Consider the following 18,284-nt stretch of genomic DNA (forward strand, 5'->3'; position numbering starts at 1 on the left):
GTGAAAGAGGCACTATTGGGCCTTTTTCACCACACAGCTGGTGTGTACAGACCACATGAGGTCCTTGGTGATGTGGATGCTGAGGAACTTAAAGCTGTTTAGGTTCTGTTGTGGTGGGAGATTTTAATTTCCCAAATATTGATTGGCATGTTCCTAGAGTGAGGGGTTTAGATGGGGTAGAGTTTGTTACGTGTGTTCAGGAAGGTTTGTTGACACAATATGTAGATAAGCCTACAAGAGGAGAGGCTGTACTTGATCTGGTATTGGGAAATGAACCTGGTCAGGTGTCAGGTCTCTCAGTGGGAGAGCATTTTGGAGATAGTGATCATAATTCTATCTCCTTTACCATAGCATTAGAGAGAGATAGGAACAGACAAGTTAGAGAAACGTTTAATTGAAGCAAGGGGAAATATGAGGCTATCAGGCAGGAACTTGGAAGCATAAATTGAAAACAGATGTTCTCAGGGAAACATATGGAAGAAATGTGGCAAATGTTCAGGGGATATTTGCGTGGGGTTCTGAGTAGGTACGTTCCAATGAGACAGGGAAAGGATGGTAGGGTTACAGGAACCGTGGCGTACAATGGCTGTTGTAAATCTAGTCAAGAAGAAAAGAAGAGCTTACAAAAGGTTAAAAAAAACTAGGTAATGATATGAATCTAGAAGATTATAAGGCTAGCAGGAAGGAGCTTAAGAAATGAAATTAGGAGAGCCAGAAGGGGTCATCAGAAGGCCATGTCAGACAGGATCAAGGAAAACCCCAATATATTCTACAAGTATGTGAAGAGCAGGAGGAAAAGGCATGAGAGAATAGAACCAATCAAGTGTGACAATGGAAAAGTGTGTATGGAACCGGAGAAAATAGCGGAGGTACTTAATGAATACTTTGCTTCAGTATTCACTATGGAAAAGGATCTTGGGGATTGTAGCGATGACTTGCAGTGGACTGAAAAGCTTGAGCATGTAGATATTAAGAAAGGGGATGTGCTGGAGGTTTTGGATAAGTCACTGGGACCGGATGGGATGTACCCCAGGATACTGTGGGAAGCGAGGGAGAAGATTGCTGAGCCTCTGGTGATGATCTTTGCATCATCAATGAGGACAGGAAAGGTTCTGGAGGATTGGAGGGTTACAGATGTTGTTCCCTTATACAAGAAAGGGAGTAGGGGATAGCCCAGGAAATTATAGGCCAGTGAGTCTTACTTCACTGGTTGATAAGTCGATGGAGAAGATCCTGAGAGGCAGGATTTATGAACGTTTGGAGAGGCATAATATGACTAGGAATAGTCAGCATGGCTTTGTCAAAGGCAGGTGGTGCCTTACAAGCCTGATTGAATTTTTTGAGGATATGACTAAGTACATTGATGAAGGTAGAGCAGTAGATGTAGTGTATATGGATTTTAGCCAGGCATTTGGTAAGGTACCCCATGCAAGGCTTATTGAGAAAGTAAGGAGGCATGGGATCCAAGGGGACCTTGCTTTGTGGATCCAAAACTGACTTGCCCACAAAAGGCAAAGAGTGGTTGTAGACGGGTCATATTAAGAGCCGAGAGTTAATGTTGCAGCTATATAAGACCGTGGTCAGACCCCACTTGGAGTACTGTGTTCAGTTCTGGTCAACTCACTATAGGAAAGATGTGGAAGCCATAGAAAGGGTGCAGAGGAGATTTACAAGGATGTTGCCTGGATTGGGAAGCATACCTTATGAGAATAAGTTGAGTAAACTCAGCCTTTTCTCCTTGGAGCGACGGAGGATGAGAGGTGATCTGATAGAGGTGTACAAGATAATGAGAGGCATTGATCATGTGGGTAGTCAGTGGCTCTCCCCAGGGCTGAAATGGCTGGAACGAGAGGGCATAGTTTTAAGGGGCTTGTAAGTAGGTACAGAGGAGATGTCAGGGGTAAGTTTTTTACGCAGAGAGTGGTGAGTGCATGGAATGGGCTGTCAGCGGCAGTGGTAGAGGCGGAAATGCTAGGGTCCTTTAAGAGACTCCTGGATGGCTACATGGAGCTTAGAAAAATAGAGGGCTATGGGTAAAGCCTAGGTAGTTCTAAGGTAGGAACATGTTCAGCACAGCTTTGTGGGCCAAAGGGCCTGTATTGTGCTGTAGGTTTTCTATGTTTACCCTCTCAATCCCAGATCCACTGATGTCAATGGGGTTAGCCCATCTCCATTCCTCCGGTAATCCACAACCAGCTCCTTTGTTTTTGCGACATTGAGGGAGAGGTTGTTTTCTTGACACCTCTGTGTCAGAGAGATGACTTCTTCCCTGTAGGCCAATTTGTTATTGTTTGAGATAAGGCCAATCAATGTAGCGTCATTGGCAAATTTAATCAGCAGATTAGAGCTGTGGGTGGTAACATAGTCATAGGTATACAGGGAGAAAGGAGGGGACTCAGTACACAGCCATGAGGGGCACCTGTGTTGATAGTCAGAGGGGTGGAGTTGAGGGAGCCCACTCTTACCACCTGCCGGCGATCTGACAGGATGTCCAGGATCCAGCTGCACAAGGCAGGGTCAAGGCCGAGGTCTCTGAGCTTCCTGTCGAGCCTGGATGGAACCCCAGTGTTGAATGCTGAACTGTAGTCCAAGAGCAGCATTCTCACATAAGCACCCTTCTCCAGATGTGCAAGGACAGTATGTAGAACAGTGGCTATTAGGTCATCTGTCGATCAGTTGTGTTGGTAGGCAAATTGTAGGGGGTCCAGTTTGTGTGGTAGCAAGCTGCAGATGTAATCCTTGATCGGCCTCTCAAAATATTTGCTTATTATTGAGGTGAGTGCGACAGGATGCCAGTTGTTCAGACATGTTACCTTGGTCTTTTTTGATACAGGGACAATGGTGGATGATTTGAAGCGGGTGGGCATGCTACACTGGGAGAGAGAGAGATTAAAAATGTCAGTAAACACACCTGCCAGTAGTGCTGCTCACATCCTGATTACTTGCCCTGGGAAGCCGTCCAGTCCCACAGCCTTGCGACTGTCCACTCGTGAAAACATCCGTGTACCTCAGCCTCAGAGATGACTAGGTTGTAGCGGTGGTATTCCTCAGAGGCTCAGTGTTAGCAACATCGAAACAAGCGTAAAAGTGATTGCGCTCATCTGGGAGAGAGGCTGCGATGTCGGTGGCACCTCTACGCTTGGCTTTGAAGTCTGCGATGGTATGCAACTCTCGCCACAAGTCACATGTGCTATTCGCAGTGAATCTTGGCTCAATCTTGTCCCTGTATTGTTTCACAGCGTTGATAGCTTTACGCAGATTGTAGCTGCTTCTCTTGAGCTCCAGCTGATTGCCGGCAATGTAAGCTCTATGTCGCGCAGTAAGTGCTGCCTGCACGGAACTATTGATGCAGGGTTTCTGGTTCGGGAAGACCCTGACTGACTGCTGGGGGACAACATCATCGATGCACTTCGAGATGAAGCACATGACTCCCTCAGCGAATTCTGAGACATCCTCCTCATGGAGACATTCGAGTCCATGTCATAGAAGCAGTTCTGTAGCATGGAGGCCGATTGGTTGGACCAACAGTGGACTGTTTTAACTATGGCTGTCTTGTTTCAGCTTCTGCCTTTATGTCGGCAAAAGCAGGATCAAAGAGTGATCGGATTTTCCAAAAGCCAGGCGAAGAGTGAATGAGAGCATTGTAAGCATTGCGGGAGGACGTTTTAGCAGTGGTCAAGCATCTTATCTCCACGAGTGCTCACTTGGATGTCCTGACAAAACTTCGGAGAGACTTTCACCAACGACGCTCGATAGAAGTCACTGGCAATGATTAAGGCAGCCTCTGGGTGTGCAGTCTCCAGCATGTTGATAGTCTCATACAATTCCTTGAGAGCCAGGTCAGTATCCGCCTGAGGTGGAATGTACACCGCTGTGATGATAACAGCCGTGAACTCCCTAGGCAGCCAGTAGGGTCTGCATAGCAGCACCAGGTATTCTAGGTCTGGGGAACAAAATGATTTGAGTGCATGCACATTCTGGGGGTCACACCAAGCATTGCTGACCGTGAAGCCTACTCCTCCTCCTTTACTCTTCCCAGAGAGGGTTTTCAACATGTCCACCCGGAACAGGGAGAACCCAGAGGTTTTGATGGCATGATTCAGTATCTCCTCCATCAGCTAGGTCTCCACAAAGCACAAAATGTTGTATTCCTTTGTTTCCCGCTGATAGGGGATTCTGGCTCTCAGTTCACAAAGCTTGGAGTCCAGGGACTGAACGTTAGCCATCTCAGCTTCACCACGACGCCAGCCCTTTCCCTTGCCTTCGGTGCTTCCTCCGAGGTAGTGGCGGTGCAAGAGATGAGTCTCCCATGGATCGCGCAAGTAGGGATCCCAGTGTAGGAAAGGCAGCACATCGTGGGTAAATGCTATTTTTCCAATGTTCAGAAGGGTCAGTCTATCGTATCTGATGTGACTATCAACTACTTCAAAAGAAAATGCTAAGAAAATCGTGGAAATTAGAAGTATACTGTAGATTTGGAACAGAGCTTGCAACATGGCCGCCATAAGCAGCGCCATCTTGTTAGAACTCTTAAGATTTCAGTCTTTCAATAAGATTGAAAGAGTGCAGATAAAATTTAAAAGGATGTTGCCAGGACTTCAGGACCTGAGTTATAGAGAAAAGTTGAATGGGTTAGGAATTTAATCCCTCAAACATAAGAGCATGAGGGGAGATTTGATAGAGGTATACAAAATTGTGATGAATATAGATAGGGTAAATGCAGGCAGGCTTTTTCCACTAAGGTTGGGGGATATCAGAACTAGAGGTCATGAGTTAAGGGTGAGAGGTGAAATGTTTAAGGAGAACATGGGAGTTCTGATTTGTAGAAATATAGAAACATAGAAAATAGGTGCAGGAGTAGGCCATTCGGCCCTTCGAACCTGCACCGCCATTCAGTATGATCATGGCTGATCATCCAACTCAGAACCCTGTACCTGCTTTCTCTCCATACCCCCTGATCCCTTTAGCTACAAGGGCCATATCTAACTTCCTCTTAAATATAGCCAATGAACCGGCCTCAACTGTTTCCTGTGGCAGAGAATTCTACACATTCACCACTCTCTGTGTGAAGAAGTTTTTCCTCATCTCGGTCCTAAAAGGCTTCCCCTTATCCTTAAACTGTGACCCCTCGTTCTGGACTTCCCCAACATTGGAAACAATCTTCCTGCATCTAGCATGTCCAATCCCTTTAGAATTTTAAACGTTTCAATAAGATCCCCCCTCAATCTTCTAAATTCCAGTGAGTATAAGCCTAGTCGATCCAATCTTTCTTCATATGAAAGTCCTGCCATCCCAGGAATCAATCTGGTGAACCTTCTCTGTACTCCCTCTATAGCAAGAATGGCTTTCCTCAGATTAGGGGACCAAAACTGCACACAATACTCTAGGTGCAGTCTCACCAAGGCCTTATACAACTGCAGTAGAACCTCCCTGCTCCTGTACTCAAATCCTTTTGCTATGAATGCCAACATACCATTTGCCTTTTTCACCGCCTGCTGTACCTGCATGCTCACCTTCAATGACTGGTGTACAATGACACCCAGGTCTTGTTGCATCTCCCCTTTTCCTAATCGGCCACCGTTCAGATAATAATCTGTTTTCCTGTTCTTGCAACCAAAGTGGATAACCTCACATTTATCCACATTAAATTGCATCTGCCATGAATTTGCCCACTCACCTAACCTATCCAAGTCACCCTGCATCCTCTTAGCATCCTCCTCACAGCTAACACCGCCGCCCAACTTCGTGTCATCCGCAACCTTGGAGATGCTGCATTTAATTCCCTCGTCTAAATCATTAATATATATTGTAAACAACTGGGGTCCCAGCACTGAGCCTTGCGGTACCCCACTAGTCACTGCCTGCCATTCTGGAAAGGTCCCGTTTACTCCCACTCTTTGCTTCCTGTCTGCCAACCAATTCTCTATCCACATCAATACCATACCCCCAATACTGTGTGCTTTAAGTTTGCACACTAATCTCCTGTGTGGGACCTTGTCAAAAGCCTTTTGAAAATCTAAATATACCACATCCACTGGCTCTCCCCTATCCACTCTACTAATTACATCTTCAAAAAATTCTATAAGATTCGTCAGACATGATTTTCCTTTCACAAATCCATGCTGACTTTGTCCGATGATTTCACCGCTTTCCAAATGTGCTGTTATCACATCTTTGATAACCGACTCTAGCACTTTCCCCGCCACCGATGTCAGACTAACCGGTCTATAATTCCCCAGTTTTTCTCTCCCTCCTTGTTTAAAGCTCCAATACATAAAACTAATTGAAAGAAAAACACAAAGCCAAGGATAATAGTGTCTACTTCATTTTTACTTGAAGAGGCGCACACTTATGATTGATGGCACGGTGACAATAAGACCATAAGACATAAGAGCAGAATTAAGCCATTCAGTCCATCGAGTTTGCTCCGCTATCCCATCATGACTGATCCCGGATCCCACTCAACCTCATACACCTGCCTTCTCACCATATCCTTTGATGACTTGACCGATCAGGAAACTATCAACTTCCGCCTTAAATATACCCACGGACATGGCCTCCACCACAGTCTATGGCAGAGCATTCCACAGATTTACTTCTTCCTGGCTAAAAAATTCCTTCTTACCTCTGTTCTAAAGGGTAAGAAAAGGGTAAGGGTAAAGGGTAATTCTGAGGCAGTGCCTCTAGTTCTGGATACCCCCACCACAGGAAACATCCTCTCCACATCCATACTATCTAGTCCTTTCAACATTTGGTAGGTTTCAATTAAATCCTGAAGCATTCCTCTAAATTCCAGTGAATACAGGCTCAAAGCTGCCAAATGCTCCTCATATGTTAACCCCTTCATTCCCAGAATTATCTCCGTGAACCTCCTCTAGACTCTCTCCAATGATAATACATCCTTTCTGAGATAAGGAGCCCAAAACTATTGACAGTACTTCAAGTGTGGCCTGACTAGTGTCTTACTTATCAGCATTGTCTCCTTGTTTTTATATTCTATTCCCCTTGAAATAAATGCCAACATTGCATTTGCCTTCTTTACCACAGACTCAACCTGTAAATTAACCTTCTGGAAGTCTTGTACGAGGACTCCTAAGTCCCTCTGCACCTCTGATGTTTGAACCTCCTCCCCATTTAGATAATAATCTGCACTATTGTTCCTTTTACCAAAATGCATTATCATACATTTCCCAGCACTGTATTCCATCTGCAACTATTTTGCCCATTCTTCCAATTTGTCTAAGTCCTGCTGCAATTGCATTGCTTCCTCAGCATTACCTACCCCTCCACCTATCTTCATATCATGCACAAACTTTGCCACAAAGTCATCAATTCCATTATCTAAATCATTGACAAACAATGTGAAAAGCAGCAATCCCAATACTGAGAAACACCACTAGTCACTGGCAACCAACCAGAAAAGGCCCCTTTTATTCTCACTGGTTGCCTCCTGGCTGTCAGCCATTCCTTTACTCATACCAGTCTCTTTCCTGTAATGCCATAGGATTCCTGTTAAGAAGCCTTATGTGTGGCACATTATCAAATGCCTTCTAAAAATCCAAGTAAATGACATCCACTACCTCTCCTTTGTCCACCCTGCTTGTTACTTCCTTAAAGAACTCTAACACACAAGATTTTGCTTTACAGAAAGAATGCTGACTTTGATTTATTTTATCATTGGCCTCCAAGTACCCCCGAAATCTCATCCTTAATAGTAAACTCCAACACTTTCCCAACCACTGAGATTAGGTTCACTGGCCTATAATTTCCTTTTGTTTGCCTTCCTCCCTTCTTAAAGACTGGAGTGATATTTTCAATCTTCCAGCCCTCCTGGGCCATGCCACAATCAAATGATTCTTGAAAGATCATGACCAATGCATCCGTTATCTCTTCAGCAAACTCTCTCAGGACTCTGGGATGTAGTCCATCTGGTCCAGATGATTTATCCACTTTAAGGCCTTTGAGTTTGCCTAACACTTTTTTCCTTTGTAATAGCAACGGTGCTCACTCCTACACCCTGAGACTCATGAACCTCTAGCACACTGATGATACGTGTAAGCCCTTCATGTACTTTGTATGTATAACCCGTAATGAATGATGTAAACAACTAAGAATGCTTAATTAAACAATATATTTACAATATTATTTAAATATTACTGAAATATTAAATACACAACACTCCTCCCTGCTTAGTTTTATACTCCAACTCTACGGAATGCATCTTAATAGTTCAATAGTTCCATTTAATATCGGAGAGTTTATATATTGTACAACCTGAAATTCTTGTTCTTTGCAGCCATCCATTGCATCTCTGTCTGCTGTTTCTATTGATACAGCAATTTCAACTGCTGTTTTAAATGTGAGAAGTGCTTCAGTTAGGAGCCATTTTGTAAGATTCCATAAACTAATTGATCTCTCAGTGCATCACTGAACAGACAATGCTCAGACAATCTCTTCAATTCAGCCACGTACACTGAAATGGACTTCACTTCCTTTGATTCAGGTTATGAAGCCTAAAGCAGTCTGCAATCAGCGATATTTTTAGTTCTAACTGTTCCATATTATGTTCCCAATATCAGCAAAGCTGATTCCAGCTGGTTCAGTTGGAGGACTCAAACTTGTAAACAACCTGGATGCTCTTCCATCTCTTGCACTCAGCAAAACCGGCACTCATTGGCTATTTCATTTGCTGCAAAATAGTGTGCTACTCACTCAATATATATCAGCCAGTTATTCATAGCGGAATTGAACAAGTCTCTCTTTCTGATGTAGCCAGCTATTTCTGGTCTTTTTATTTATTTATGATTATTATCACCTGTAGTAATCTCAGAGCTCACGGTGCCCTGGGAAAATGCAGTCTGCGAGGCGTATGAACGGAAACGTGTAAGAGCTGGCCACAGATGTTAAGCAGTGTGGATGGAAGGTGCAGATTTTCCCGGTAGAGTTTGGCTGCAGAGGATCTGTGGCTGGCTCCATGGTCAGATTGCTGAAGGGATTGAGAGCCCGAGACCAGGGCCAGCAGCAAGCTATAAAAGAATTCTTGAAGGCAGCCGAGTGAAGCAGCCACTGGTTATGGATGAAAAGCAGTGTTGGCAGCTGGACCCTAAAATGACCGTGGATGGCTAGATGTGGGTGGGGGGGGGGGGAGCGGTGCACCTAGGATGCCCAGTCACACTGTTGAGCCCTCTGGAGACGTAGTGGGTTTAAACTGATGAAACATCTAAGAAGTGGTTGCCCACCTGATGATGCCTCGGAAGCATCTGCAACCCCCCAAGTCCCACCTCAAGTTTTCTATACAGTACTAAGACCCAAGTTAGGATCTGCTTATCAAAAGGATTGAAACACCTAGTCCTATGAGCTTGAACTACGATTATGAACACCTAGTGGATGGTTGGTTGGCATCCGTCTGTCTCAAAGGACAATGGGTGATGATGGTCATCACCACAAGCCTGGGCAGAAGATATGGAAATCCTGAGATGCACAGTCATCAAGATCCCCCTCTCGGCCTCACCTTTGTAGTCCAAAGGAAAGCTTATGAAGCAATACATTTAACACCAGCTTGGCTGCAGGAGCTGCTGGAACGATGTTCAATGACATCCAGTCACCTTAGGGGCTCCACTCCAGAATTGCTGCCTAGGTTTATTCCCATAGCCTTAATCTCTCCCGAGGCTGCCCACAAGGCAGTGGGGCTGTTTACCCATAGCTGGGGATCTGGTTCATGAGCACCAGGGTGTGCTGAAAATGAGAGCACCAAGCACTCCCTGCTACACTACCATACCGGACGCATCACAGCAACAATTTTGACACCGATCACCTGGTACTCACTATTTATTAACCCATGAATTTGTCCATTTTCTGCTTTCATTTTAAAACTCAACCATCTCTGTCCCTCTGTGAAGAATAAAACCGTGCTGCGCTTTTTTTTAAACTTGAATGTCTTACTGCGCTTCCACAGATAGGTAGTCAGTCGGGTTTATTTTAAAACGTCCTCATCACCACTGTTATGTTTTATAACTCCAAAGCATTAAACTAATTGAAAGGGAAACACAGAGCTGAAGATAAACATGTCTACTTCATTTTTACTTGTAGTGAGACATGCACTTATGGCGTGAATGGCGTGATATTGTATGACATATGCATACCATTCAAGTACTTTGAACATATAAACCATAATGAATTATGTAAACAACAAAGAATACTTAATCAAACAATATATTGACAATATTACTCAAATATTAAATGCAAGCAATAAGAGAGAAATTCTTCACTCAGAGTGAGGAACGAGCTTCCAGCAGGAGTGGCGGGTGCAGATTCAGGTTCAACATTTAAGAGGAATTTGGATAGAAACATGGATAGAGGGCTATGGTTCAGGTGCAGGTTGATGGAACTAGGCAGATTAATAATTCAGTAATGACTAGTTGGCCCAAAAAGCCTGTTTGTGTGCTCCTCCGTTTTAAGACTTCATGATTTTAAGTGTACAACAGTGTAGAATGTGGATCAGATAACTTCAGAACTTAATACTGAATTTCAACATAATAGTGATTTTTCTCAGTTAAGTGTATCATCCATGAATGGCTTGTCCAGAGGCCTGCAGGTAGCCCTCACTGTACCCCTGAAATCCCATAATTCTTTTTCCAAGCACGATAATCACTGGAGCTCTGAATGAGTCGAAGGCAAGAAGTTTCCATTACACTTAAACAAATATTAGCAGCAATTCACAGTTTGAATGGGCCATTACGGAAGGATATTTTCACAGGACTTGCTGAGCAGTTGTTCTTACTTCTCCAGCCAATTTGTCTCATTTAAAGAACCAAGGTCCACTGGGATACAGAAGCTCAACCCAAAATCAGAGATAGGCGTCTGACAAGGTAAAACAAAGCACTGAGATTAAAAACATGCTCTGGGCAGACAGGAGCCTAACTCTCCCTCTTAAAGATTACTCAGACTCCTTCTCTGGAAACCTCCACATTCTCTGAAATCCTGGCAGCAAACCAGTAGTCTAGCAATCTTGTGTAAATTATTTGAATTAACCCTTTATATGCAAATTGCTTAAAGCACAATTCGATTGAATAACCTTTATTATGAAACCCTCTTGAACTATTAACCAAAGTTATGCATTATGTAATGGTCTGTTGAGTCCCATTTGGAACTTATATTTCCCCTCAAAAAAATTTAATTTTTTTCAGACTCTCATATACAACTGCCTCCACGTACTTCCCCATCTGCCAGAACAGCAGACCATTGCAATGTAAACTATTCTCTAGTTTACAATGTCAGTCTTTTTTTGGCTCCCCAGCTTTTCAAAACAGAGTGTGCATGAGAAAATGTTTTGTGTATGGTGGATGGACACTAATGAGTTAAGTTTCATTACCAGTATAGGGTGACTGAGGGGATACTGAAAGTCATAGGTGAAACATGAATGATTTAAACATTGCTCATAAGGTGAATTAATGCATCCAGTATATCTGTGTGTAATCTATCTGATTGCATTTGTACAGCTTGTAATTTGCTCAGTTTATATGCATGGTTACTGACATTTTATTGCAAGCTCTACTGTGAACATTGGTATCTAATTACCAAAACACTTTCACTTGCACATGTATCTTCCTGCCATTTTTGTCAACTGACTTGAAGTGGAAGCATAAAGTGGATTCTGGTGCACAGTAATATATCAACATTAAAGTAATGTTCGCCTCTCCACTGGACAATGGATAAAAACACGCAAGGAGGAAAATGGAATTTTGAGCTTCTGTTTAGTCAGGGAATTCCTCTGAGTGGAATTTATACATAATATTAAAGTTTTTCAGATATATTTCCTTTGAAATGTTTAAAGTTTACATTAAATAAAACAGCTTTTGTAAACATAGTAAATGTTTATCATTTCTAACTTTTAAGATCTAGATTCAGAATTGAATATTCTCAGTTAACAAAGAAAACTAAAGAAACGTGAAACAGAAACGTGAAACCATTCCAGCTAGAAATGTATTCAACAAAGATTTGAATTGCAGAAGCTTTCACTCCCTCCAGTAACTAGATCAAACTGGAAGAGTCAAATCTAGCCACATCACGAAATGGAATACATGATCCACCTTCTAACACAAAGATTCTTGCAACCACAAATACATGATAATTTGCCTACACAAAAAAAATGCAACAAAGCGACTTTAAAACACGCTTTTATTTTTTACATTTCACAGTAAATGGTAATATTCCTTATCCTTATAATAAGAATTGTTAACAACTATCAATACAATTTGCAAGTCCAAATTACAATTATCAGATTATTTAATTTTAAATTTGAATTCAATATTCTTGTCAATTAGAAGTAACAGAAATCTTTGCATTTTGAAAAACTTTGCATACCACCTGTCCAGTTGTGCTGTACAGAATATTAAGCCTTATTTTCATAATGGTAAAATATAGTTCAACTAGTTAAGCAGGGGCCCCCATTGTTCTCAGTGGTGACTCTGCAGCTGATAGTGCTGTGTTAACTCAGTGAACTCATACCTGTATCCATGCTGTTAACTTCATGTGCTCTATTTGTAAACTCAATCCCCATTCAATTTGTCTCACCATTCGATTGTGTTACTAAGTAATTGCCAAGTTTATCAGTGGGTGTTTCTCAAGACTACCAGCAGACTGACAGAATGCACACCTTAAATAAACTTTTGAGATTTTACGTCAAATGATAAAGCTATGAGAATCAAAAATGTTAAAAAGGGCAAGTTACAGATACACAACACTCAAAATGATTATCACAAATGATTGACCCAAAACACTAAAATAAAAGTATATTCATGTGAAAATATTTGATGTATACAATATATTGTGAGTAACTTGTTACAGTAAAATTATTTGTTGCGATATCCAAAAGAGACTTGACATTTCAGATGTTAGAGAACTTCATAACAATTTGACAACCCTTTTAAAATCCATGAAAGAAGAATTAAGGCAGCAAATAATGCAAATTTACTCATTTTATTCTGCAAAACATTGTGCTTTTTCATTTTTAAATGGACATACTCATAATATTTTAAGATGTATTCATTTTAATATATTGAGATAAATTAAAGCAAGGCGATAGCGATCTTTTCAGAACTAATGAAATATAAACCTTTGAATGATATGGTGCGGCACTAATCAAACTGCCCTGTGTGCTGTAATGCAATGGAGAAGCTAGTTGCATTCTAACCTCAAACCCAATGCAAAAAAAATCATTTTTAGGAGTTAATCAACACACTAATTTCAAAATATATGAGTTACTTGCAATAACTTAGCATCCAGCTCCATGGCGCTGTTTATATATTCTGCTTAATTTCAAATGTTGTGATGTTTAGAATTAACAAACTGTCATGCTTTTATTAATCAATGAAATGAAAAGGATCTACTTTAATACTTCCCACCGCGCATTGTTATATATGATCTCCTGTTTGTTAAGTATATAACTGAGATCACATTTTATATACATGGTATATCAAACATTTTAATGTATTTTAAGATGTATTACTTATGTAAAAATCATAAGTATTGAAACTATTCAATATTAATTACCATAAACAATAATATTTAATTCTAAAAAGCAAAATCCAAATGGTCAATAATTCAATAGAAACATATATTTTACCTCATGTGTCCTTAGAAATGATATGAGCATGAAAAATATAAATGTGGAGTGAGGGCTGTTTTTTTAAGAAATATTTTAACCGGGATGAGTTAAGGAGTTGAATAAGGGAAGTTTTATTTTCCACATAACTATTGCTTCTCGGCCTTTTGGCTAAGATCAAGTGTAGTATTTTCCACATAACTGACACCCCTTTCCTTGCTGTGATCATCAGCTATTCTCAATATATATATATATATATCAATTATTTGGATGCCAGAATGAAGTTTACCAATGGCATTAAAAACTAGGTGAGACTGAATTGCCAATTGTTGGGAAAATACCAAAAAAGCCAAGGTTGGGTAAGTGAGCAAAAACTTGGTAGATGCAGTATAATGTAGATAAATGTAAAACTTTCTACTTTGGTAGGAGCAGTAAGGAGGCATAGTATTTAACTAGGACATATTGTTATACAAAGAGATTCAGCACAATGGTCACTCAATTAATATGTGGAAATGCAGCAAAAAGCAGGTTGTCCTTCAATAATAGAAGGATGTTAAGTACAGGAGTAAAGATGCCTTACTACTAAAATATAGGACCTTAGTGACACTGCTCCTGAAGTAGTGTGTGCAGTTTTAGTCTCCCTATTGAAAAACTAATGCATGCACCATAAAGCAAATACAGCAAATGTTCACCACACCCAGGATGACAGAAGTACTTTATATGGAGAGATTAGGTTGACAAACTTTGTATGCCCTGGAGTAGAGAGGAATGACAGGGATCTGCCTGAAATTTACAAAATACTGAAATTGCAAAGCAGCAGAGGTTGTTTCTGCTGCGTGAAACCTCTAGATTGCAGGGGCACATAAGATCCAGAGTGAGACATTTGGGACTAAAATGAGGAGAAACTTCTTCACTCTGTGGATGGTGAACATGTGGAATTCTCCAGAGACTCTAAAGGCAGACCACCTCCTTTATACATATACAAGCGCACATACACACACACACACATATATATATATATATATATATATATATATATATATATATATATCTTTAAGGATATATATTTAGAGATAAATAAATTTCTAGAAGTAAAAGCATCTAGGAGTATGGAGAGAGCATGGGACTATAATCCTGACCCGAATGATACTGAATGATAAGAAAGGTTCAGTGAACTGAATGGCCTATCCTACTCTTAATTTTATATCTATATCCATAGTTCTAAAGATAAAAAAACACTTTAGAAAACTTGAGTCCTACACAAACAGATAGGCTTAGTCAGAATAGAAAGTTTCTTCAGAATCAGAATCCAAGGCACATATGGGCATATCAAAAGTAGCAATAGACTTTCTGAGTTGGACCTTCCTCATCTGAATTTCTGATAAGGGAATAAGTTGATTTCTGTAATTTAAAAAAACTTTACATCTCTAAACTATCTGACCACTTCAAAGTAGCTGTTATTTTCTGCAGTATTTATATAACAGAACAAGCTGAAATACTTCATAATACTACATGACCAAAAAGCCAGATTGTTAGAATATTTAACTGAGAAGCTGTTGGTTCCCCAACATTATGATGTGTGCATCCATATCCATAGTCTAGTGAACTGTTCAGATTTTATTGAATAGCATAAACTTGATGAATAATATATTAGTATCTTTAAGTCAAACAAATTGTACACAAACTAACATGTACTTTGGTCAATAAAAGTTCAGGGACTTTTCCAAGCAACTAAACTATTCCAATAATGACATCTGAAGTCATTGAGAACATTTCAACAGCCCTTTAAATCAAATTCACATGAAACTTGCAGAGATATTAGGTCAGTTCCAAAGACTAAGATCCAAGACCACTAAATATATTGAAATTCCAAAAAAAGGTTTCAGTTCCAGAGGTTCAGACTATATAACTACCCAAATATATTTAGGTAAATGCAGAAATCCAATGTATAATTTTTCATTATACAAATAATAGTTCTAGATTAGGATTTTTTGTAAAAACATTAAATCTATTTGACCCCTTACCCACTTCAATCTGATAATGATTGACAGTTAGTATCAGTGGAGAAATGTTTCAGGGCAATGGCATTTCACCAGTTTTGATTAACTTTTGTTCCTGCCTGATCTGCTGACTATTTTCAGCATTTCTGGTTTTATCTCAGATTTCCAATATTGCCAATTGAATGCTTTAAGTAATTATGTTAAATCACAGGTAATTACATGTTGAAGCAATTTAATTACCTTTGATCTCTATCCCTGGAGTTATAATCTGATATCAGTCTTGATAGCTTCAATAGGCTCAGCATCCAAAGGCTTTGGTGCAGATTAGTTCTAGGTATCTGCCATCCTTAAGGTACCAAAGATCTCTGGAGTTCATTGCTAATTGCTCTTCTCCCTAACCAACATTCTTTGGCTTGAAATGTCCACTCAGTTCCTCTCTTACCAGTGCACACTGGCCTGTTGAATGTTTTCAGCATTTTCTGTTTAGTTCTCAAGTTTGCCAGGAGAGTCTTACTAAATTGTCCATAACAGTTATGAGAGGTGAAATTTATACAATGAACTTGTGCCACTGTATAATGGGTCTGAAGCTTGTCTGCCACACCACAATGTCAGACATCAAAGACTGCAAACTAAGCTTTTTTATCATTTCAATGAAGCAAATAAGATAATTTAGTAACACATAAAAGTCTGCAAATTCACAAGCCCAGTAGGTCCCTGGCATTTTAAACTGTGACGCATTGCAACAGTTGTCAATCTGCAATTGACACGAACTCCAGCTAACTTTTTGTAATGGGCTCAAGCGTGAATTTCAGTTGCAAAGGAAAATGTACAGTTTCAATAAATAAATAAAATTCTGCAAGCTCTTAATTAATTTGGGATCAATTAGGTACCCGGTTTATGCCGCAGCTTTGGTACCGAAAGTCAATCAAAATAAGATTGATTGGATTTTAGCATTACAATTACGAATCATTTTAAGTGCATGGGTATTTATATCTAATGCCTCTGGGCACATTATCTGAAGTACGTCATGCGGACATGTACAATGTGGAATGTTAGTGAATTTCTATCATTTTGTTATTGTTTGGCGCTGTATTCGCTCAGAGCCTCGCACAAGTTATATCAAAATTAGTTCGTAAGATTCTTCCCAATACTCGGTATTTATTGTCTTGAACTTTTTAATTTTTTAAAATCTTTCCAACAGGAAAATGCTCTGTCTCCAAAAAAAACTAAATTAATTTTTGATTTCTGTTTTGCTAATAGATTTGTGATAATCGTGCCTAAGGCGCCAGTTCTAGCACTATGAATGGAAATTCGAAACTTAAAGATATTCTTTGTAACTCCCTTTTAACGAATTTTCACATATGAGATTTCAAAGGTGTTTGCTTTCGGTATTGGTGTCCTCGTGTCCCACCAGCAGATTAGCAATGGCTTCACAATGGTAGCCTGAATGTGTCCCATGAAGTACCCAGGACTGGTTTTCTCTATCGACGCTGTACAGTGTCCAAGCACCTGAAATTTCAACTACTTCCAAAGACAGAGTAGTATCATCATACAAGAATATCTGAATATTACCGGGTGGGGGAGGGCGGGGAGATTTGCTGCACTCTTAGCCCCATAGCAACTGGGGAATGTACATTCATTCTTTAAGTGAACTCGAGTCAGTCTGTCTTAAACACTCCAAGCCAAGATAACATATCCATCGCTTAAGCGCACCCCGACCCATTTACCTTCTGACAACGTTGAAATGTAACTAGTCTCTCTCTGCTTAAAATACACTGAGTCTAAGAGAAAATGTCACAGCAAGGAATTTTAACTTTTACTTATGGATAGTGTTTAGGAGCCAGTCTGTACATGTGGGTGGCATGCAGTTATAGATTTCAATGTTTAACCAAGCGTTAGGCGTCCTTCAAAATGTATTAATGTTCCACTAGCATACTTGAAATTTCACGGTTTTGTTAACGATAATTCTGACAATTGTCGCTTTTTCATCGAACTTCTGTGAAGTCAGAACTGATTTTTTTTTAGATTTTATTTTGCGATTCAAAATTTTGCGGGGTTGGGGGGTAAATGTTATAGAATCTCAATGTATATTGGATATGTATCCAGTCTTAATGCGCATAATTTTGGCTAATTTGACCACACAGCTTCACAATATAAACGAATCGGATGGTAAGTTTGAAAGTGATTAGATCTCACAATCGATTTCGTTTATCTTCCAAAATAAAGTACGAGTAATTTCCGTTAAGCTTTCCGCTACATTCAGCGCACTCGGAAATTATTATTTTGATTTTTGGGGGGAATGTTTGGTAACTCATTTGGTTTCTCATTGCTACCATCTTGAGAGGAGATGCAAGAGTTCTGAAGACACACAATGATTTAGGAACAGCTTCTTGCCCTCCGCCATCAGATTTCTGAATGGACAATGAATTAATACATGAACACTTCCTCAGTAAAAATTGCTCACCTTGTCCACTGTGTGTGTATGTGTGAGTGTGTGTGTGAGAGAGAGAGAGAGTGTGTGTCTGTATGTGTGTGTGTGTGTGTGTGAGAGAGAGTGAGTGTGTGTGTGTGTGTGTGTGTGTGTGTGTAATTTATAGCTTTATGTTTACATATGGCACTGCACTGCTGCCGCAAAACAACAAATTTCACGATATATGCCAAAAATATTAAATCTGATTCGT

At 40.3% G+C, this 18,284-nt stretch overlaps 1 pseudogene; it reads left to right on the forward strand.

The window, feature by feature from the left end:
* Positions 1-13,754: 13,754 nt before the first annotated feature.
* Positions 13,755-13,923, forward strand: LOC140736421 (U2 spliceosomal RNA; annotated as a pseudogene).
* Positions 13,924-18,284: the final 4,361 nt, after the last annotated feature.

This window comes from Hemitrygon akajei, chromosome 11, assembly GCF_048418815.1.
Source record: "Hemitrygon akajei chromosome 11, sHemAka1.3, whole genome shotgun sequence".
Lineage (NCBI taxonomy): Eukaryota > Metazoa > Chordata > Chondrichthyes > Myliobatiformes > Dasyatidae > Hemitrygon > Hemitrygon akajei.